Below are 23,189 nucleotides of genomic sequence, written 5' to 3'. Positions count from 1 at the left end.
CACACACACACACACACACACACACACACACACACACACACACACACACACACACTGTACATTATATTAGTATAGGCTGGGTTTTAGTCTTTGCAAAAAAGCTTAGAAAGGGTCAGTTAAGGTTTTGTCCATTATCACTGTTGCAGTGGTGCAGGTGGAGAACGGGAGGCTAAGAGGAGATAGAGATAAACACAACGTGTCTGACAGAAAGATGGAGGGAAGGGTTGGGGGAGGTATGGGGTTCCTGAGATGGATTGATATCACTCGTACGCTGCTCGCCCCAGCGTCCACGGGCATGACACAAAACAAAGTATAATGGGTTGGAGCAGACCATGTGTGACTGGGTAGAGAGAAGACAAGGGGAAGGGGCAATGGTGGATGGAGAAAATAGCTATAACTCAGGAGGAGACAAGAGGGCATGTGGGAAAAGACAAGGCAGACTCTTTGTATATTGTACTCTCTCTGATAGCATCAGTTGATTTTATTAGAAGACTTCTGCTAATATCTGTTCTGTCACCTTAATTTACATTCCTCAGCGCATTGGCAACATGGCAGCAGAGCTAATGAATTCAACTGCGAATGAAAGAGTGAGAGGCAGGGAGGAATGAGGGAGAGAGGGAGAGAGAGTCATTCTGTGAGAAGAGCATATCGCATACCGAAGCAACTCCTCCAGCCGCTGACTTGGAAATGAGTCACAGTACTCTGCTCGACTAATAAAATCTACAGTGTTATACTGTTTCTCCTTGTTTAACACCAAGGCAGAATGTGTTGGGTCATAACAATGAGGTGGTAAAGATGTTTTGAATATACTTCACTTAGTGGAGCTCCCAGGGTTTGATTCCCTTAAGCACCAGCAGAGGGGGGTAATGATACATAAAAGAGGCTGGAAGGAGGGTGCTTTAGAGGCGTCTCATTCCAGGAAGACCTGATGGCAAAGCATTTTTGGAATTAAGCAAAAAATAAACATGTGCCCTTTGTGTTCTTCAAGCGCTTGCACTTTTGACTTTTACGGTTGCATTTAGGGTTTATTAGACTTGTTTGTTTTGCTTGTGTTAGCTGCTCCTTTGACTTTAAGCACCAGCAAGAGGGTTTATTAGTCATTAAGCAAGCAAGATACCAAGGGAAGGAGGAGATTTTTCCCAACTTAAAGCTTTTCAGAGGTGAGGTGGAGTTCAGATAATCCAGTGTAAAAAAAAAAGAAAAAAGACACGCCTCTTCATACACGTTGTACAAGCAGACCCATATGCAGACTTTCCTTTCGGTATCTGTGCGGCATGTTTGTGTGTAAAGGTGTGTGTGCCAAGGGGGTTTCGAAGTGTATTTGCAAAGCGACTAGAGTGCATAACGCCAACAAGACACGAGACAGCTTCAAGCAAAGCAGTGCTGACATGCATGATTATGTGCTGCTTAACGCTGCATCCATAAACAAATCAACACTGAACTGGAGACAGTTCAGCCCCAACATCTGTGCAACACTGCAGATATTTACAAGTATTCTCCATGTAGTTTAAATGTTACCCCTGAAATATGCATACTCACACTGTATAGAATTGCCTCTTACTCCTCACTATGCTAATATTGGGTGTACTATGGCGTCTGGCAGTGGGAGATTGGCAGTAGATGCTTTGCGTCCTGTGGGTTGTGGGTGGGGCCTCTGTGGGCCAGACTCACGTCCCACAAATGCACGATTGGACTGGATGAGCTTTGTGTCATTTAAGCCTTTTTTGAGTGGAATTTTGCAGCAAGGAGAGTGATCGAATGGGCTGCTTAAGGACGCAAGGTAGCTCTGTGTATGCTGTGCACTAATGCATACATGCCAAAGTAACACGCAATCCATTCTTGGTCCTATGACCTCAAAATTGTGAATAACGCTGTAGCAGATCAAAACCTCTTTCCTTTTAATATTGGTCTGCAGTTTTATAATGTTCTCTTTGTTCAATGACAGTACAAGTCGAGCATTTTCAAGATTTTTCTTTTTGTTCGCACTGACGGTACCTCTCAGTACCAAACACATTCATTCTTCCTGAACGCGTCACAATTTAACCATGTAATTTCCACAAAAGTCTCATTATTTTCTTTTTTACACTACAGTTTCCAGCAGACATTAGGGGCTATTTTCAGAAGCATATTAATACAGATTTGTTGCTAAAGAGTATTTATGGCAGTGAAACAATGTGGGTGGGAGTGACTCAAAACAATGCAAATTATCATGTCATGCTTTAGATGGTGCCTTTATAATACTATGTGTCCAAGTTTCTTTGGATTGTATCAGGTTCTAGATAGTTGAGTCAGTGTTTGAGTTTGGCATAAAGTTTTTCATGAAATGTAAAAAAAATACTTAGCGTAAAAACTCTGCTTCTATTTGTAAAATCTCATTAAAAAGAAACTTTAAAAAATGATTGCTTCCTCTCTTCCACAAAAGCTGTTTGTGGGCAAGAAGGCAAACTTTATTCAAAATTGGAGAGGGTAAAACTTAACAATAGTCATCATTTTTTATTGTATTGTGATGAATAAAGTAAAACATACAATTATGATGTTTTTCTTTTGCCAGCCTTTGTATTCTTGGACTGTAGTTAAGGAACTACTCAGAAACTCATTGTTGCAATATAAATTGTAGCTTTTGGAGCTAACAACATACAATTTATCCACAATGACAATGATGCATGGGACATGAAAGGGACATTCACTTAGAACACACTTCTGAAATATCTGCTGTCTGCATGGCAGTATGAAAGGTACACAGAAAGGTACACAGTACAATACATAGAAGAGTCATATAGTAACAGCTTCAGCACTGCTGTTTGCTGCATGGGTGTAGTACAATGAATCAGGAATCAATTAGCTCTAATCAAGTATATGCCACACTGTCACTGCATGTAGTCGTACTTTTAATGTAATAAAGCAAAATATCAGAAACAAGCCCAGGCTATCCATCAAACCCTGCAGGCATATTATATAATAGCTGTTAATTGTTCCACTTTCTTCCTGTACCTCAGCCAAGTGGAAGAGAGAGAGAGTCACAAAGAGAAATCCGTAACTTGTTTGTCACAGTACTATTTTTGAACTAGTAAAACAAACACAGTGCTGACAACCGAACCCTGCATGAACAGCCAGCCTCCTGCAGAAAAGAAGAGAAAAGACAAACATTTCCTTTCTGGCATGGCATATTTCCATAAATAAAGCTATTGTAGCTCTGTGGCCTGGGCTGACTTCATTCTAATGCTTCATATCAAGTGGACAGTCTGGGTTGACTTTTGTAAATGTTGGGCAGATGAAATAAACGTTCACATGACTACAATTTTGATAACACAACTTCTTGATTTTGCTGAAATAACTCTTTATAATCTTTAAATCCAAATTCCCTCAACATAGAAGCTGCAAAGTCTCATTTCAGCCAGTCCACCCAAAAGCCAAAAGAGGCAACGTGTAGGCCGAACGCCAGTTGGTTAAAATGTTGGTGTTCATCTTTAAAAAGGTACCAGAAAGAATAACCAATGTCAGCCATAGAGAGTTTGCTACAGCAAAGTTTCTTGTACACTATATAGAGAAAAGTACTGGACCATATCTCTTTTGATTCAACTGTTTTCAGTCCTATTGGCACAGTGGTATAAAATCAAGCACCTAGCAATGCAATGCAGTCTGCCTTTACAAGCAGTTGTAAAAGAATAGCTAAAGTTGTGGTTGGTGGACCCTATTTTGTAAAACTACAAATCAATGTTTGCTGGTGGGGGGAGGGGGGACTTTAATTCCTTAGGGATGCTTCATTCTGTTACACCTGAAGAAGAAAACAGGAATTTAATTTAAAATTGAAATGAAGGATCTCGAGTTGACTCGAGCTATCTAAGCTATGTGAAAATGATAATAAAAGGTAAACAATAATTTAAACTTATGAAACAAAGTTCTTCTACATGAACCATACTGGAGCGAAATGATCTCCATCTGCAACAATAAATAAACTGGACTGTTTTTCAGATGAATGGAAAATAAACGAAACCATTACTTTAAATAAAAATGTAACTAGGATCCATATGAATGTGTGAGATAAAAACAAAACAGGATATTACCTAGAACGAACATTCAATAAACAAGCTTCCATTTTAAGTGCAAATAACAAAAGCAAAATCGCAGGAAGACTAATTGTTATGTTGTATTTTGAAAGAAACCCCACGCTGATCACAGTCTTTATCATCGTCATCAAACCTCTGCTTCCTGGCTGCCTCCCTTCTCCAGCCCACAAGGGAATTCACATCATTACTAGATGTCTTACCTTTATCCTGAGCACATTTATTTAAGTTTTTTTTTCTGTTTTTATGCAATCTACCTGTCACTGTGGCATGGGCTATTTTCCTGATGTCATCCCATCGTACCTGTCAGCAGACGTTAGGCATTGCAGGAGACTGATGAGCCCACAAACATAAGTTCTTCTCTAACATGAAGAAGCTTAGCTGGCTACAAGAAAAGTAATTTTAATTCACCCCAAATATACTAAGGCTGACCTTGCAGTTTGCGGGGCCATCTAGTGGTTGTGCGGACTGTGTGCATCTGCACATTCCCCATATTGTTCTGCAGACATGTGACTAACCACAAGATGTTAGCTTGTCTGCCATTTTGGATGCGTGGCAGTATAAGAACAGGTGAATGGGACCACATGGGCCTAGAGAAACGTCAGTGACCACCCACCAAGACGCCGTTCCTGAGGTACGAATTTCAGACTGGCTGCTCGAGGTTGATGGCAGATTGCTTTGGCCACTAGCACGTTGTGTGCTTGTAGTTTGAAAGCAGCTCACTTACATGTCTACGCCATGCAGTTAGTCTCCGAGGTGTAGTGAAACTGTGAAAAGTGCAGCACAAATGGAAAAAGGTTTGCCTTCAATGCAAAATTTCCATCTTTTGAACCATGTGGTTGAAGCGCTGAGGCACAACTTTTACTCTGCAGGTGAACCTTCTTCATTTCTAGTTTGTGCCACACTTTTTCAAGTTCTTTAGTGGTTAGTATTGATTTGTATTTGCAGAGGAATGTGAAAACCTACAGGCAGACATGGCAATCTGCTAGCAACAAAAGCAATCACTGGTAACTTTTTGGTGTCCCAGCAACAAGGGCTTGTATCGTGTCTTGAACAGTGTGCAAATTGCGTCACGTGAGGAATGAAAAAAGCAAGAAATAACTCAGTTTCACTGCTAACCAAAGCTCTGTCATCTTGCCTTGTGAATGACTGGTTGTTGTTGCACACACGATTATGCCAGCAAATGATACTGTCCAGGCTTCAGGCATCGCTCTCACATACTCTACGGGGCTTATAAACCATAGTTTCTCTAAATATTCATAACATAGGCAGAAAATACAAACTTCACCCAAAGCATGGAGACAACTTTACAGCAAATACATTATATTGAACCAAAAAAAAAAGAGAAAAAGAAAAAAGAGATAACAAATCTTGCAAATCCTCTGCGAAATGAATCAGACCTGTGATGTATGTTACAAAGAGAAACATACAGAGTTGATGATTCTGCGATTAGCGTAGCAGGCGCGTGTTACATGATAAAGATACTAGCAATGAGTTAATTAGGATTAGCGTAGTACACCTTGATCATGTAGGAGTGTTGTTTTCATTTCTCCTGTATGGGGGTGGGGGGAGAGAGCTGCGTACGCTGGTGTGTAGCCGTAGGATATGAGGTAATTAACTTATCTAACAGAGACATATTCTTGAGGTGCCTCTTCCAGAGAAAATTGGCTTAGACATTCTTTTCACGCCCCATATAGGCAACTGGAGCAGTTTGAAATAATACCACTGTAATGGGGACAATATAAGTGAATGACTAAAATAGACACTCATTAAGTAGTAATATCTCTGCAATGATATAATGCAATCAGAAGAAATCGGATGGGCCGTTGCCTGAAAATGCATTATAAAAGATGTGAAATATATTTGGATCAATTAAGCCATTTTTTAAGTAAAGAATTGAGCAGAAGCAAAAAAAAGAAAGAAAGAAAAAAAAAAGATCAAATAGTGTTGACAGCAAAAGGCATTTAAGTTAATTTGCTTGCTATGCTACACTGGTTGCAGTTCTGCATCAAATTCACGTCAGTGCTCTCCACAACTACTGTGGGAGGTTGTAAATAGTGAACCCGGTCCACGGGGGGGAGGTACCGGAGTATGATGAATGTATTGGCACAGCCGACTCTGTGTTGCTCTTGTTCTCTCCAGTCATTTGGAACATCAAGCGCTCGCCGGTGTTCCCTGTGACTTTGCTCCAGTGGATGTAGGTGTATGCCGCCGGCAAGTTGCAGCCACCTAAGGAATTCCCAACAGAAGGGCCAGACTACGGTGGCTCAGATTCCCCTTAGATTTGTCTTTTCTCTGTTTCTTTTGAGTCTTGATGAAAACTACCACATAAAGATTTGTTAAGCACCAAAGCCTCCCAAAAACATGTCAGGTATTTCTGTTCGGTCTCCTGAATGCCCCAGAAAATCTCACAGACATAAGACCGGCAACAGAATTTTGTTTTCTCTAAGCATCCTTGAACAAGATAGCAAACTTGCATTCCCGGGCCATCAGCTAAACTCACAACAACCAGCAACTACACTAAGTGCGATTTTTGCAGCTCTTTGCTTAGATGACTCACTTGATATATTTTATGAACACTCCATTTTAAGAGGAAAATATTTTTGCTACCTTTATCTGATATCTGTTGTTACTTGTTTTGTTGTACATTAAAGCTACAGTCCGGGTTTTTTCTTTTGAGTTAATTAAAAAGAATTGAGTCTTGTAAATATATAGTGATTAGTGTATAAATATATATTTAAGCAAAATAATATACTCTCATAAATTTGGAATCAGTGCATTAAAAACATATAGGAACAGGTGCTGTTTTGCAGAAGCTGCCAGGTTGCACTGCTATCTTGAATATGGTGGCTGAGATCGACATTGCTGGTCTGCTTAATCATGTTCTATGTATGCGGCTGGAGATATATATATATATAATACACCAAAGGTGGAGGAGACTCGTAACTGTTGGTTTCCATGGATTTTAATTACATTTTTAATTGGTGTCTGCACCTTCAGACTCAAGATGTGATGGATCTTGCCTATGTTTTATTATCTGAGAAGGCATCCCCGTCACCCAAGAAGCAAAAGCATGAAGGGAAGAGACAAAATTGCACCAGTTTGGGAAAAATGTTATCCTATTCTTCCTTACCTCAATCCTCATCTCTTCAACTAAAGTCAGTGTGCTAACACACAATAATGTACATAAATCTGTATTTATTCCTGATGTTGTTGCAACTACTTATTGTCAGCAGACTAGACATGTGACCCTGCCATTTCATGAAAGCTAACAAAAGTCGGGTAAACAACAAAAACAACTGGCTATAAGCTAATGTTATGCCAACTAATGTTAGTCTTGAGTGTCCTAACTATCACTCTTTCCTTCTGATAAACAGTTTGATTACATTCTTGAATCATATGAAAGTTTTTTCAGTAAGTGTCAGAATCCAGCATCAAAGTATGTTTACTGACATCAGCTAACAGTAGCTAACAGAGGCTAATAGCAGCTAACAGAAGCTAATAGCAGCTAACAGAGGCTAATAGCAGCTAACAGTGACAAAAACAGCAGCACTTTCCAACTGAAAAGTTTAGGATTTCATGAACTCAGTATCACTAGACAGACGTTTCCCAGCCTCCTCCAGACTAAGCAAACGTGGACACCCTGTGAACTGAAAGCCTAAACAGATAAATCAAGAAAACTCAGGGAAATAACACACTATGATTACCTATGATCTAAGTATGAATGTGGCCATGACCCATCTGCAGGACACGACAGTAACATATATACATAATGTCATTAAACAGACACAGAAATAGAAATGAACACTGGTGATCACCAATGAGAATACACAACAGAATATAAGACACTTTGATTGAGACCAAAGGGAAGACAGAAATACACAGTGATGATTAGGTCAAAGAGTTGAGGAAGGAGAGACTAATGAAGCAGGACAATTGAGGGGGTGGACAGAAAGCAAAACTAAACCGGACATGAAAGAAAACAAATGTTAAAGGTGAAACAAGGAAAAAAGCCAAAGGAAACACATTGAACATGAAGACTCAAACTAAATGTGAACACGGCAAAAAAGGAATGCAGAAAGGCAAGATAGGATCAGAGAGGGAAGCGCTGAGGAAATAAAACTACTATCAAAAATCAAATCAAGAAATCAGACATGAGCCAAAACACAGGTTTGCAGAACTGAAACTCATCGGTAGAATAACCATAAAGTAAGACCATGAATCAAAGACTCAGAGATGTCACAGGAAATAAAGCTCGCAGTCTGATAGAATAAAAGAAATCAAATGAACACAGACATCCGAACTTCAAACAGTGGAATAACAGCCAAACAGAATGACACCTTTTAAAATGAATGAACTGTCATTCACAAAGGGTGCCCACGCCCCAGGAACCTTGATATGTCCAACTTAAAAAGTAAAATGCACATGCAGGTTACAGGTTTGGCATCAATCACGTAAAGAACAAATACACTGTTTTTTCAGTATGTAGAGCACAGGCTTCCAAACATCTTGCAAGCAAAATGTAAGCTTAAGCTTGTTTTTAACCATCTTAGAACGCTTATGCATTACCCTTTTCTGCTAAAACAGTCAAACGTATTTCAGCTGCTTTCCTGTCTAGTAATCATCTTTAGGTTTCAACACACTTCTTTTTAAGTCAGGTATTTCTTGTGAGACTACAGTTTGATTTAATTGTTGGTTTTTGTTAACTACAGCAACAACTAAATCAAACCGTTGGGTGTTATTTCAATTTCTGAGATAAAAATACCCTCCAGTCACACAGTCAATCTGCAGGCAAAATTAGAAATTAGTAAATTAAAGGGACAGCTCAAATTGAGCGGCTTGAATACTAGTTGGAGAAGCAAGACTGAGATGTTTTGGACATGTGCAGAGGAGGGAGAGTGGATATATTGGACAACGGATGTTGAAGGTGGAGCTGCCAGGTTGGAGGAAAAGAGGAAGACCACAGAGGAGGTTCATGGATGTAGTGACCAGAGATGGGCAGTAAAGCGTTACATGTAACATAACATAATTAAAATTTTTCTTGATGCATAAAGTTAAAAGGTTAAAACTAATAAAACAAATTTAAAAAAGAGACTTTTCTATTTGATTACATTTTGTATGATGGATTATGCAGAAAAAGTAGAATTGGGCTGAAAGATCTATCGCTTTATCACCTATTCAGGTTGTAAATCGTGTTTTTAAAAAGTAACTAAGTAACTAAGTAATTAATTACTTTTGAAAATAAGTAATCAGTAAAGTAACAGGATTACTTTTTTGGGGAAGTAATCAGTAATTAGTTACTGATTACTTTTTTCAAGTAACTTGACCAACACTGGTAGTGACAGAGGAGGATGATAGCATGAGGCTGAGCTGCTGACTGACTACCACAGTTAACTGCTGCTTAGATGATAAAGGAATAACTCAAAGTTGGGGAAATAGTAGCCTGATATGAGAAAGTATTGCAGTCTCACTCACATCCTTCTTTGGTCTGATATTACTCCTACTCTGATTACCACGAGGGATGGGATATCATTTTTCCTAACCGATTGCTAGCGACCAGTCTAATGCGTGACTGATTTAACGTCACTTGAAATCAGAACTGATGTGTACCGACGCCAGCCACTTTTTTGAAAACACAATTCATCATGTTTATTCAGTAGCTATGCCTCAGGTGTGCTGAAAACTTGCAAATGCTGGCCATTTTAAATATCCTTGTAACTACTTTCAGCTTGACAACGGCCGTTGTTGCAGATTGGCTGATCGTTACTCCTCCCACAGCTCTCAATGGACATTTGATGTATTTTTGTTGATGCCAGACAAAGGAGTCCTTGATAGAATGGATGAATCCAGGTAAAGGGAAATTCACTAGACTTGGTGTGTCTCACTGATCAAATCTGAATAAATTATTCCGTAAACACGTAAAATACAAATGCATTATCAAGGGGCTCAGAGGGTCCAGTGAATAATCTTTTATACTACACTGTTAAAACAGTAACACAGCTGGTAATTTAGGAGTGAATGATCACAAAGAGCTCAGGTATACTGCAGTGCTGAGGGCGTCCTATCTGCCTAATGTGAGATGTTTTGTTGTCCCAGTTCTCTCATTTGCGTCTCTTTTCAGTGATGAAGTTGCAGAACTGAAGTATCCCGAGGCAAAACGAAGGCACAAGATTGAAGAGACGCTTCCCCTTTGTTGTAATTAACTGTCACTATGTCTTTCTCACATCTTAGGAAATATTAGGAGCCTTAAAAGCCCTCCTGCCAGGTGTAACGGCTTGGACTTGAGGTAACCGGGGGAAAAAAAAAGAAAGGAAGACAGGGTTGAGAGCCACAGCTGTGCTGCAGAGTACGTGCTCACCTGTACCCAGCTGTCATCTATAATCAGACTCCACTGTGTTCTTATAATGGACCTGATATACCGGTGCTCTTACTGTGTTTGGCAGCTTGTCTCGTGTTTCAGACAGGCAGTGTAGGAGGCGGATGGACACCCATGCTGCTTTGCAATCTGAGCAGGATTTCCATCTGACCACACATGTTAACCCTGGATTACTTGACATCTTCTTGGTCATGTTCAAATTTTCAAGACACGTCGCACGACTGAGCCACTGTTGCCTTGCTTTTGAAGAGAAGTGAAGAAAAATAATCCACATTGCTTCAGTAAAGTAAGGACAAAACTGTTTCCAATCAGATTCAGTTGTGATTAAATGTGGTTATTTTAGACTTTTTCCCATGTTGATTTGTTGCATCTTTTTTCATAGTAATAAAGGTAGTATAGTATAGTCTTTGTCTTTGCACACATGCAGATACTAAAAGTCCTAAAAGTCTTGGGTAGCATGATTGCTATAGCATGAAAGGTAAAGGTTGAGCAGACTAAGCTTACTTGGAGCATGCTTTTACTTTGAAATTTGGCAAAAACCAAGAGGCGGTTTGATATTTTTTTTTTGCAGAAGACAGCAAACACTTCATGTCATTTTTGTTCTCCAGTTTATTTAACATAAAACACAGCGTATCTGCCAATTCACAGTTCATTTGGAATGGTTTGATGCGGACTTCCTAAAATGCCAAGGACAGGCCAACATCCCACACTGAAATGATCTTGAATGAATGCCTTGCACATAAATATTCTGTTACTTTCATAAAACGCCTGGATTTTCCTTTACTAAATAAGAGCTTTGTTAAAAAGTTTCATTATCAGGTGATACTAAATGTTTCAGTCACAAAAACAATGCCAGTGGAGGAGTAATATTATAAATCTGAAAGAAATCATCCCACATGTGACAGTAGAATAAACACAGTCCTTGATTATGGCATGGTACAACAACAAACATTCAACCTACATAAAGCTTAAAATATCAATTTTAATGTATTTAATTTTCACAGCTACCATAATCAGAATGCTATTTTTTCAGTAAGCAAATGCCAAGTTCAGTTTCAGCTTTCAAGAGAATAGATGACAGAGAGCAGGTCACCTAGTAATCAGAAGGTTGGTGGTTCTCTGCTCTCTCCAGTCATGCCAAGTATCCTTGGGCAAAATACTAACCTCAAGTTGAATAAAGTGCTTTGAGTGCTTACATAGAGTAGAAAAAAACACTACATGAGAACCTCTCAATGTAACAGCAACAACGTTTTATTTAGAAGAATCAGATAGATAATTTAACAGTTGTTATTTTTCTAAACGTACTTTAAACAACCTATAAAACTGAATCAATTCAAGCAGAAATGGTTCAGGAATAATTCGAGGATGCAGCAACGAGTTTGAAGTGTTGACTTGGCCTCTGTATTACTCAGATGCAATAGACCACCTTTGCGATGTTCTGGAGAAACAAGCCCAATCTATGGAGGCAGCACCTCCTTCCTTAAAGGATCTGTTGCTAACATCTTGGTGCAGATACCACTGCACATCTTCACAGGTCTAGTCCATCCCTCGATGGATCAGTGCTGTTTTAGGTGCAAAAAGGGGGACCAACACAATACTAGGCAGGTGGCCAGAATATTGTGCCTGTTGGTGTGTATATATAAAGCTGGTGCACAGCTCCGTTTAGAGCAAATTCCTAAAAAAGTCAAATGTGGGTGGTTGCTCAGCTGTCTTGAACTATGCAGGAAGCACATGCTACCAATTTGAATCCCTTGCAGCCATTTTGCTAAAGGCTCTTGCATTGTTAATGCTGTTCTGTGTAGAGCTACAAACCTGCCCCCAGTGGCCGACATTTTGGCAGACCATATCTAACAATGTGTACAGTTTTTATGGATCCAAGTACTGGGCTCAGAGACAAATGTCCCTAAAAGGAACATAGGCTGCACTACTTTTCCAGTGAGACTGCTTAATATTCATCCACGCACAACTTAAGCCTCCAGAGTAACCGGAGAGATTCCACAATCACATGAATGTACTAGTTCCTCGCGAGGCAGCTGGATTGTTGCCTGTTTTGCTCGATCAAAATATCTCATTAACTAGTCGGGGTCCTGTGAGAAACTACAGTCACTGTCTTTGTGTGATGATAGTAACCCATCAATGATTTTCAAGCTTACATTTGTTTAAAAAAAAGCACAATTTTGCATTGTTTTTTACTCATTTCATTGGTTCCCTAAACATCCCAAACCATCAATATAGAGGTTTTTTTTTTGGTGATTTCAACAGCAGATTGGCCTCTACTCGGAGGCTACATTAACACTGTCTGCAGTTGCCAAATTATGCCACCTGAAGTGGAACATGGTATAAATTTTTTGGCTGTTTTCCAGGGTGATATTAGAAAACATGGTGGCAACCCAGCACTCTGTTGCTCTGTGTATTTAAGATTTGCAGCGGAGAAGACTTATTATCTGTCTAAACAGTTTCTTTGCATCCCCCAGAGGTAGTCTTTAAGTTTCAACATGAAGGCACTATCGTTTTTATCATTCTTCTCATTTGGATGCAGGGTTCATCTTTCATAAGCCGTTACTTGCCCTTGGCCACCCTTCATGCACACACGCAAATGCACATGCACACAAACCCTCCAAGCTAACATCATCTTGAAGTTTTACAAAAGTACCTGTAGCAGTCCTCAAGACAATTAAAAACCCAAATTTAACAAAGCAAATAGTCTGACTGAAATGTGCTGCTCACAATTTAGCAACTTCGTGGTGAGCGTTCCTATTTTCTTTCTCTCTGGCTGTAGAAAAAAGAGATTTCACTATAATCCCTCCTGTCATAGATAGGGACTGGTCCAGGCAACCCGCCTCATCCTCCTGCCTGAATCTCCACACATACAGAGACATCCCACCCACTTATGCTACAGTAGCGAGGCTTTTGCGTTAAAGAAAGCACGCTTTGTTGACGCTGGGGTTAATCCTGGCAAAATTGGCCTCAAGCTGGAGCAAGTCGGGCTGTACCTGATCATCTCAGTACAGATGGAGCTGCTGTGTCAGTAGCTGGCCTGCTCGGCAGTTGGACAAGGGTGGCCAGTTTTGTGTTCACCCCGTCTAATCCCTCCTGCAAGACCGCTTGAGCACTGTTGCTAACTTTATTAGATTTGTGCAATAATGTGAAAATGGGCTGGCAAAACAGCTTGTCGCGGTCCTTCCTGTTCCTTGGCCTACTTTACTATTAAAGGTCAGGTAAAGGTTAGGGATTCTACACACCTGACTCTGCAGCTTTTTCTTCAAAGTGTTGGAGTGGAATGAAGAAATCCCTCCTCGCAACACAATCTTCCTCAGCTTCTGGCCATCTCTTTTGGCCCTTCTATTGCATCTTTCTAATATTGAAAAAAAAAGCTTTAATCGGCTGTATTTCCCAGACAGAGTAAAATATCTATAAAATTAAATAAGGAACCTGCTGCTTATTTCTTTTGGGCATTTTGACAGGTTTTTAATCTAAAAATGTTGTCCTCAGGCCAGCCAAAGCCAGACATTTTGTACTTGTTTAGGGGGCACAACCCTCTGACATGTGACTGATGCACAAAGACACAATGCATCTCCTTCTGACCTTCTCTGTTGTTCTCTATCAGCACTCTCAAACATCACGTCTGTAGTGCTCTTTCACTGCATGAAGCCATTCTGCTGCTCATTGATCATCACCACACTCCTTTACCTAGCTTCAGCTTCTCTTTCCCATAGCTTTGTGTTACGGCTCAGCAGCTTTATTTCTTTGTAGTCACACCAGCTCTGCACATCACTCTTGTTCATTAAAAAAAAAAATCCAGCAATATAATATTAATTAAGTAACATTGTGTAATTGTCATGGTCCCTGTGCCTCTCCGGCTGGCTCACTCCAGGCCACATGTTGTTTTGTTTTTTGTTCTCTCTCCTCACTCTCCTCTCTGCCTGGGCAGAGCTCATTTTGGGCTCCCGCCTTTGACCCACGCACATGCCCTGATTACCTCCTGCTGCTGCTCATTGACCTGGTTTCCAGCCGCTTCTTAAGGTGGTGGCTCTGACTTTGCATGATCGTTGAGCTATCTGATTTCGTGTTCCCAGCACAATCCTCTCAAACGGGTATGTTCTCGAGTCTCCCTTCGCTAGTGGTCCTGACCTGTTCTCTCGTATATAGATTTCCCGAACCTGTCCCTGAACTGGTTTGGGGTGGCTGCTGCTGGAGGGGCGTGGAGTGTGAAGCAGTGTGAGCGTGCAAGCAAGAAGAGGAGAGCTTTTGGATTCCCTACCTCCCCCCCCCTGGAGCCCTTGACCCTCTGCCCCTTCACCTTGCATATATTCTGCACTGTGCTCACTGTAAATAAACTTTTAAAATTCTTCTTAGTGAAACTCGAGTCTGCACCTAAATCAGGTCCATCGGCCCTGACAATATTATTGCATCGCCCTGAAAGTGGTTGTATTAATTAGAGGTGGAAAACCCTATTCCTCAAAGGATTCACCACCTCGCGAGGTTCTTGATATTGGATCATCTCCATGCAGGTAACGTAACAAAAATGTTACTTTCACAAACCTATGAGTAACTTAAAAATCCCACTCAAAACTTGCAAATGTTCAAAATGAATTGTGTTGCTTTGCTTTGCCCCAAGGAGCTGCCTAATTAGCAAAAAAAGTGGCAATTATGACTTTATGTGGTTGTTAATTGGAGCTTGTCTGAAAGGGGAATATGAAATGCCAAGGAAATTAGAGATTAGTGCATTACAGGGCTGTTAATTTATGGCCTATTCCGCCAGGAAGTTCAAAACGAGGAAAATCTGCGACGTTTCTTTACGTAGAAATGGCATTTTATCATCTGATGGTCACAAAAGAAGCGATCCTGCTGCTTCTACCAAATAAACATGTCAAATGATTTTCATCCTAAATGAAATGGAGACACTTCATTAAGTCTATTATACATTCTGATTAAATTTCTGTGTAACATTAAATTAATGAAGCACACACCCAAAGATAACTGAAAGCTATGCAGATCAAACTAATATACATGTAAGTAATTAAATTGATGAAGGGAATTAACTATCATTGCTAATTACATACTCGTGCTTTGGTTTGTGTTAAAATTCAAACAAAGCAGAATGCATCTTCATCCCAGCGTGTGGGAACTGCACACACAGACACAAACGCACACTCGTGATAAGCATTAGCAGAATAAGCCTTTTCATGCCTCATGGAGATCTATTTCTTTTCACACCTGCTGAAACATTAATTAAAGGCACAATTGTCCGAGGCAAGCGCGCAGTGTATATAATACGCGATAACCCTTCGGGGACACACAGGGTGTTCTCGCTAAGCATAATGTCACTGCAGTGGGGATATTTCTTCCAGTGTCTAACCTTTTCCACCAGCTAAGCAGTCGTGAAGGTTTGGTGCAGATCTGCTTAATTTGAATTAACTTCAAAAGGAAGAAGTGGTGCAGCCATCACGAATCTCTACACTCTCGCAGAAGTGAAACTGGGAATGTGTTTTAATGATCTGTGGACGAAATCAGTGGGTGGTTGAGCAGCAAGATTAAAGTTAAAGAACTAAATTTGTTGGGTTAATCTTTAGATGTAACACTGATTGCAGATATTATACACTGCGTTACCGAGGTGTGAAAATGGAAATTACATAGACACATTAAATGACTAATGATGCCAAAAAGGTGTATTGATCACCCTCAGTGTGCAGTATATGCACTGTGCTGCACTGCATTAGCATTTCTTTGACTAAGCAGAGGTTGCAAGTATAATTTTTGACAAATTGTGTCAGTACTAGTGGAAACATCATGAAAACACAAGCCTTCCAAAATACAAATGTATTAAGTACCAACCTGTGGCTGGTTAGGGTTAGAGCAGAGGTCCCCAACCCCCAGGACACGGACCCTGGGTCTTTTCCTGTGTGTTATGCATAAGTCTTCCTTTTTTTGGTACCGGTTTGGTACTGGTTTTATTTTGTTGTTTTTATCCACGACACCTTAAAGGCCGGTCTGTGAAACTATTGTTGGACATAAACCGGTCCGTGGTCCAAAAAATGCTGGGGATCGCTGGGTTAGAGGACATGAGAGGCATGGGAACACAGATGGCAGGAAAAACTAGAAACATAAAGACATTAACTATAACAGGGAGCATTGCAGCCTGTACATTTACAGCTGAACTCATGACTATTTCCATTATTTTGTCTCAAATTAGAACTCACGATGTTGCAAAATTAGTTTTTTTCCTTATGTGAGGCCTGTACTAACGACACAACCTTTGGGCTTATCCAGGTAGCTTCAGGGTTAACCCTTCTGCATTACAAAGGTGCTTCAATTCTTAGTTATGCTACAGACCCAACCTGGTTATGTTACAGATTAAAGATCAACAGGTTCCAGAGACTAATCAGGTCTCTGGAAAATAGATTTCTGAAAGAATCATTTGGTTCTGAAAGCTTTTCTCTTTCCCTGATGAGAATAAATGAGAAATATAGATTCTTAGATGCAACTTTATTCCCTGTTGGCTACAAACAACTTCACACATATCTTAGTATTCTATAAACATTAATAAAGACTCCCACTTGTACTTGTGGACCTTATTGGAAGTTTGCAGGTAGTCTGACCTGGAACTTGAGAATAGTTTGGCAGAACACAAAAATCAGAATCTTTAACTCAGATGTGAAGTCAGTGTTGCTCTATGGTGCAGAACCTTGGAGGATGACCTTCATCAACAGCTGCTTAAGGAAAATTTTGACAATCTGTTACCCCAACAAGACTTACAATCACGACCTGTGGGGAAAAATCAAAATCAAATACCTGTAGAGGACGAGATAGGAAGAAGCTGGAGATGGATATGATATACACATCGTCAGACAAACCCTGACCTGGAACCTGCATGGGAGGAGAAAGACGCAGGTCGAATAGTATGTGTATTGAAACAATGGCTCAAGACTGAACACTTTGGAGGACCCTTGTCCACAGCTTATAGCCCAGGAGTGGTGTCAGACACGACCTATCTTTGAGTTCTGTTTTTATCTTCCTATTTCTCAGGTCTTTAAACACCACCAAAGCTAAAGCCTAATAAATATAAAGTAGAAATATTAGTATAACTGAATAAAGATTAGAATCCTGTGTCTCAGTGACAGAGCACTGTCAACATACACATTTGCCCGCTTCAAATAAGCCCAGCTTCAAAAAGATCAAAATGCTCAAATTTCCAAACATTCATACAGTTTAATGTTAAACTACTGTTTCAGCGTTTTTCCTGTTACAGCCGCTCACACTGCTTCTTTTTCTGCAGCAGCTCTGCAGGTTTCAGCCTATAAGTCTATATTTGTGATTAGACACATGCTTCCAGTGCCACCAATGGCGTCCAGACTTTACTCAGCACTAAAAGTGTAAAAATCCCAGTGCAGAACACAACCCATGAAGCAGACAAGCAGGGCTGGCGATGTAGTAAACCTGACCAAGCTGAGCTGAGTCTGTTATAAATATCCAATGATGTGCCATCTTCCCCTGGCAAGCCAGATGTTTTCGGACATATAGTTTGATGCACCATTTGAACAAGAACCCTTTTAAATGAAAATGTGATACATTAATACATTAATTTCATAAAAAATGCTAGAGGACAAGCAGTCCCTACTGGGTACTCTGTGTTCTCGTCATGTTTTTGTATGTTTTCACACGACAGCTTCATCTTACATTCAGTGACAGGCATGCCTGCTTTGTCTGAGTCTGTTTTCGTCCCAGCGAAGCCCAGAGAACATTTTGAATTTATGGAAGAGGATGTGCAAGTATGAATATTTGAATTTGGACGTGTAACTGGCCGCAGTCTTAAAAAAATTGAGATTATAAGCAAACTACACCTGTGGCTCGTAGAGCTGTGGGGTTTGTCATTGTAATATATTTCTGCGACACATCTGTATCAAGTTATTGCTTTTTTTTCTCTCTTTTTTTTTTACAGTAAGCCCTCGAAAGAGTCAGTTTCTTCATACCCGTCACTTTAACTGATGCCTCACAAGACTCATATGAGGCTTTGACATTGCTTCATCTTACAAGCAATTTGTCTTACTTTTATTTAGTAAATTGATCAGGCACACCACGTTCCAATCTTAATATCTCATTTTGGATGCAACAGACTCGCACAATTCACAATTCCAGCCTTTGCTGCCAGGATTCGCTTGGAAACAATCAGCCTGCTTGCATCCACGTTGTGATTACTAATTCAGACTGCAACACATTAATGCATTTTCTCAAACTGGGTATTTTGTCCCGTTTACCTGCTGTCTATACTGTTACAAATGCACACTGGCCTTTTTGTCCCCCCCTGTTTTTTGGCATTCTTGAAACCCGCCGAAAGGTTGGCTTTGATGCGCGATAGTAACCCCAGCCTTATAATAAGCATTCAGCATTTTCGTAATGACATCGTATGACATTATGATTCATCGTGACCATTATTTTTTCGTTCACTGCGTTATGAAGCTAATTAATCACATTGTTTTCAAGGAAAATTGAGTCTGAAATGGAATTTCAGCTGCGGCGTCTCAAATAACACACTTGTTTACTGCTTCGCTTTGCAGGCAGAGTCGCAACTGTGCCTCTTTCATGATAAGCACAGTCATTGTGAATAAAAAAATGTGCGCACAACATTTCATCTCACTAAATGCAACTTTTATTGCCCCTCCCCCCCTTTTTTTCCACCCATGTCAATGCCTAATGGCTTTGCAATTGGCTTTTTAAAAGCTGCCGTGTTTTGGCCTTTACCCCTCAAACAGGTTTTTTTTTGCGTGCGTGTGTGTGTGCTTTCACCTTCAGCAACAGCTTATTTCTCTCTGCTCTTTCTGTCACAGCACTTTGCTCAGAGAACACAATTAAATTTGTTTGACTTGACCGGTAAATACAGGAATGGTCCACTCGGTTCTAAAAAGCACACCGCGCTCAAATGCTGAAGTAGTCCAAAGATAGAATTTGAACTTAGCCATATGGGTTGTTTGTGGTTGCTGTGCTCTCTGTGAAGGCCATTAGCTGCTCTGACCTGTGCAGTTAAGAGGTGTCAACTATGATTTGCTATTGTACATCTCTGGTCTCCATGGTTCACTGCTGATGGTTTTTAAAAGCCCCATTGGGTTGCTCTCGATTATCATCTACTTAAGGGCCATCGTTGTTCATGGCTCTCTGTCATTCACTTCACCTACATTTGTTCTTCGGATTCAAAGCCAGACATCGGGGCTTGCTTTCTGACTGTTTACCGTGTTTTGACCTTCGACCTTTTTTTTTGAGCACTTCGTGATTCATACAGAATAATATTTTCAGGCTGAAGCGATGAGGGCACAGTTTCTGACTGAACAGTTGTACACTTCAGTTGCCCAATGGGAAGTTTGTGGAAACATGCTCAGCAATCTTTCCCTCTTACTTTCTGATTCTGATGCTGTGTTGCTTCTTGAATGAGAGAAACTTCTCACAAAGATTAGCGCTAGCTTGTTTGTAAGAAGAAGAAGCTTACTAATTGCTAATACTTACTAATATGCTAATTGGCGCTAGCTAAGAAGCTAGCGCTAATTAGCATACATCTGTAATTACTCTTTGGAACAATATGTCACTTCTGGCTGTAATAAAACTAGAACAGCATTAGCCAAATGCTAATTTTGAGGATTTAAAATGCACTGTGACGTTACAGTGGCAGCATGCATCTTTTATATACAGTCTATGCTCATCTCTTAAATACCAGAGGCTTCATAATTCTTGCAAGTGCACCTTATATTATCAACTATATAATCATCTAAAGTTTCTCTCAATCTTTTTTTAGACACACTTAAGCACATGATAATTTTTCTCCAGGAGAAGAGCTCTGTCATAGAACCTTTGTCTTTGTGTCTAAGAGCATAAGACAGTTCAAATTACCCTGGCCAACAAGGTGATGATTATGCTGTCGTCTTGCCTTTGTGCGCTGCCAATTATACTTCCAGAGGCAAAAGAATTTTCAACTCTCAGCCAATCAACACACCAGTTGCTCCCTTCGATAGTCAATTCCTGAGCTGATGCCTTAAAGAAAAGCCTTGTCTTTAAAATTGCACACTTTCCCTCAGCCTGTGAACAGGAATCAGGGTGATCAGGGCAAACGGTTATGACGTTAATGCTCACTAGCCATTTTGGGACTGAGAAAACAGACATGGTGGAATTTCACCTTAACACCTCGACCACTTTTGTATTTAATTTTCAAGAAAAATGCAGCTCAGTTTTTGGTAAAAGGCTAAAATGAAAGCGTTTAATCTGAATAGTTTAAGGAAGATTTTTGTCCTTAACACAATATTAGAATTTTAATTTAATCTGCAGTTTTGTAGAAATGAAACTTCAACCCTGTATCCATGTTTCAACAAGTAAGCAAGCCTGATCAGAGCTTTCCATGTATCTACAATATTTTGATGCAATTCAGCTGAAACAACATTTTCCATAATAGAAAAGAAAAGAAATAATTCATTGCATTGTATTTATTGAATATTCTTTAAATAGTGGTTGCCCGTGGCAGTTACAGTAATAATGGAGAAAAGCAGGGAATTTGACATGTGACTGTGGTTTGATATTGGACTGATGACCAGCCAAGATACTGATTTTCAACATTTACTTAGTTTCAGATTATTTAAAAACTTTTTGGGCAGAATGAAGCTAAAAGATTAGTTGTAGCTGTAGTTCTAGGTCTGCATGTGGTCAGCAGTGGTTGCCCAAAAAACCTAACAAAGTGAAAGTGAACTTTATCCTTATGCAGAACAGCATGTAAAAGTTAGATGGAGCGCCTAAGTAGGGATAGGTACGTTCTGACATAAACGGTAGTAACCAGACCGAAAAGCAGCGCACATTTCGGTGCTTTATTTCAGTGCTTTTTCTTCCTGAGATGTCATACACTTTGGATTCCAGCCAATCATTTTACCTTTGCAAGCATAGTAGGCGGGTCCAGGTACGTACGTTCTTTTAGAGCAGAGCTACAGATTAAAACACCCAAGGCGAAGTGGTCAATAGTCTGGCTGTACTTCACAGCAAAAGATGCAAACTCAGTAGCCTGCAACAAGTGCTTTAAGGTGATACTGTGCAAAGGAGGCAACACCTCGAATCTGATGAAACACCTGGTGATGCATTGCGTTTTTTAAAAAAGCGCCGTGTTTACAGGGCTAACAGGGAAGCAGCATTTTTTTTTTTATCTTCTAATTTTTCTGCTCACATTTCACTTGCACTCCTTGGGTGGCCTGTGAAATGAAGAGGAGATAGCATTGTGTGAAGATGTGAAGATACTTTGATATTTTGGCATGCTGGCAAGGAAAGCCTTCACAAAGAAGATTCGGATCATAAAGAGGGAACCATCAACTCCTTCCACAATGTGCAGGCTCCGCCCACCATCTTTAGATAAGTGTTTATTTCTCTTCTCATTATACAATATTAAATAATGAATCAAGGTTTAAGCCTGTTTTAAACACACTACCAACTTATGATTTTATAGAATATAATGCATTATTATGAATGAAACAGGAGATAGAATATTTTACGTGGCTTAAACCTTAAACATATGGGGCAGTAAGAGTATTCCCTACATCAACAGCACACTGACGGGAGATTTCTTGGCAGAATAAGTTTTCTTGCTAAGTGTTTGCATAATGTGTTTTACTAAAGCAAAGCATCAAAATATTAGTAATGATTCGGGCTGGAGGGAGATGGGGTGGTGTCGGTATCCTACAAGAATAAAGGGATAAGATTTTCAAAATAAAAGGATTGACATCATGAGTTTGTTTTTAAAACTGGGGAAAAAGTATTTATTTTGCTGCATCTGTGAGTGAGTGTACATCCTGTTTTGTAGTCATAACATTGATTGGCCACTATGCCAGAAAAGAAGCATATTTCTTTTTCTTTGGTTTGTGTCCAAACCATTAAGCTGGAACAGTCAGAATTTCTAACCTTTGCTGGAAAACATTCTGCAGGCACACTGCTATTTTTTTACACATGGTGGTCCAACCCAAGAAAATACTAAACATGTTATTATTTATTGATTCAGCTAAACTAAATCCAAATAGTGCACATGCGATTTTGATTTCTGCCAAGACAACGATGCAGAAAAACAAGGAGCTTCTTCAGGCACGTTCATTAGCTACATGGGGCGGTTGTGTCTCAGTGTCTCAGGAGGTCAGCTGACTGTCCAACAAGCTGAAGATTTTGAGCCCCAGCTTCTCCAGTCCACATTTTGAGGTGCGATTGAACAAGATACTGGCTTGAGATACTGTGAGTGCAAAGCTCCTTTTTAAAAAGCATTTAAAAAAGGTATTTAGTGTTTATTAAAATTTCTATTTCCTAACCTTTTGTTATCGCATTCAATCCCTTTTTTCTTTCCTCTATTGTTTTAATACCATAGAATCATCACAGCTTGAATTAGTGTTCGCACAAGGGCTTTTTCTCTTACTACTTTCTCAGTTTCGTGTTTACCTCCCCTGCTCGCGGCTGCACTGATAGACATCTGCGTTGCGGGGAGAGCTCCACCCAAAGGGGTTGAGGGCAACGCTGGCATAAATGCAGGTGAGCGGGCGAGAGGCAAGCTGCACATGGAATTGCTCACAGCCTACCCTCGCACACTGTGAACTCCTTACCCCAATGATCTGCTTTCCCCCCCAATAAATAACACATTGTTGAAACTGTGCCAAACTGACAAGCCTTCAGCCCTTCAGCTCCAACCCTGCGGTGTCTGAAAGAAGAACGAAAGAGGGAAGAACAAACACTTTGATGACTGCCAAACAGCA

Source organism: Haplochromis burtoni, unplaced genomic scaffold (genome assembly GCF_018398535.1).
Source record: "Haplochromis burtoni strain Fernald_Lab_line unplaced genomic scaffold, NCSU_Asbu1 Contig_82, whole genome shotgun sequence".
Classification (NCBI taxonomy): domain Eukaryota; kingdom Metazoa; phylum Chordata; class Actinopteri; order Cichliformes; family Cichlidae; genus Haplochromis; species Haplochromis burtoni.
Note: the sequence above shows the minus strand (reverse complement) of the source record.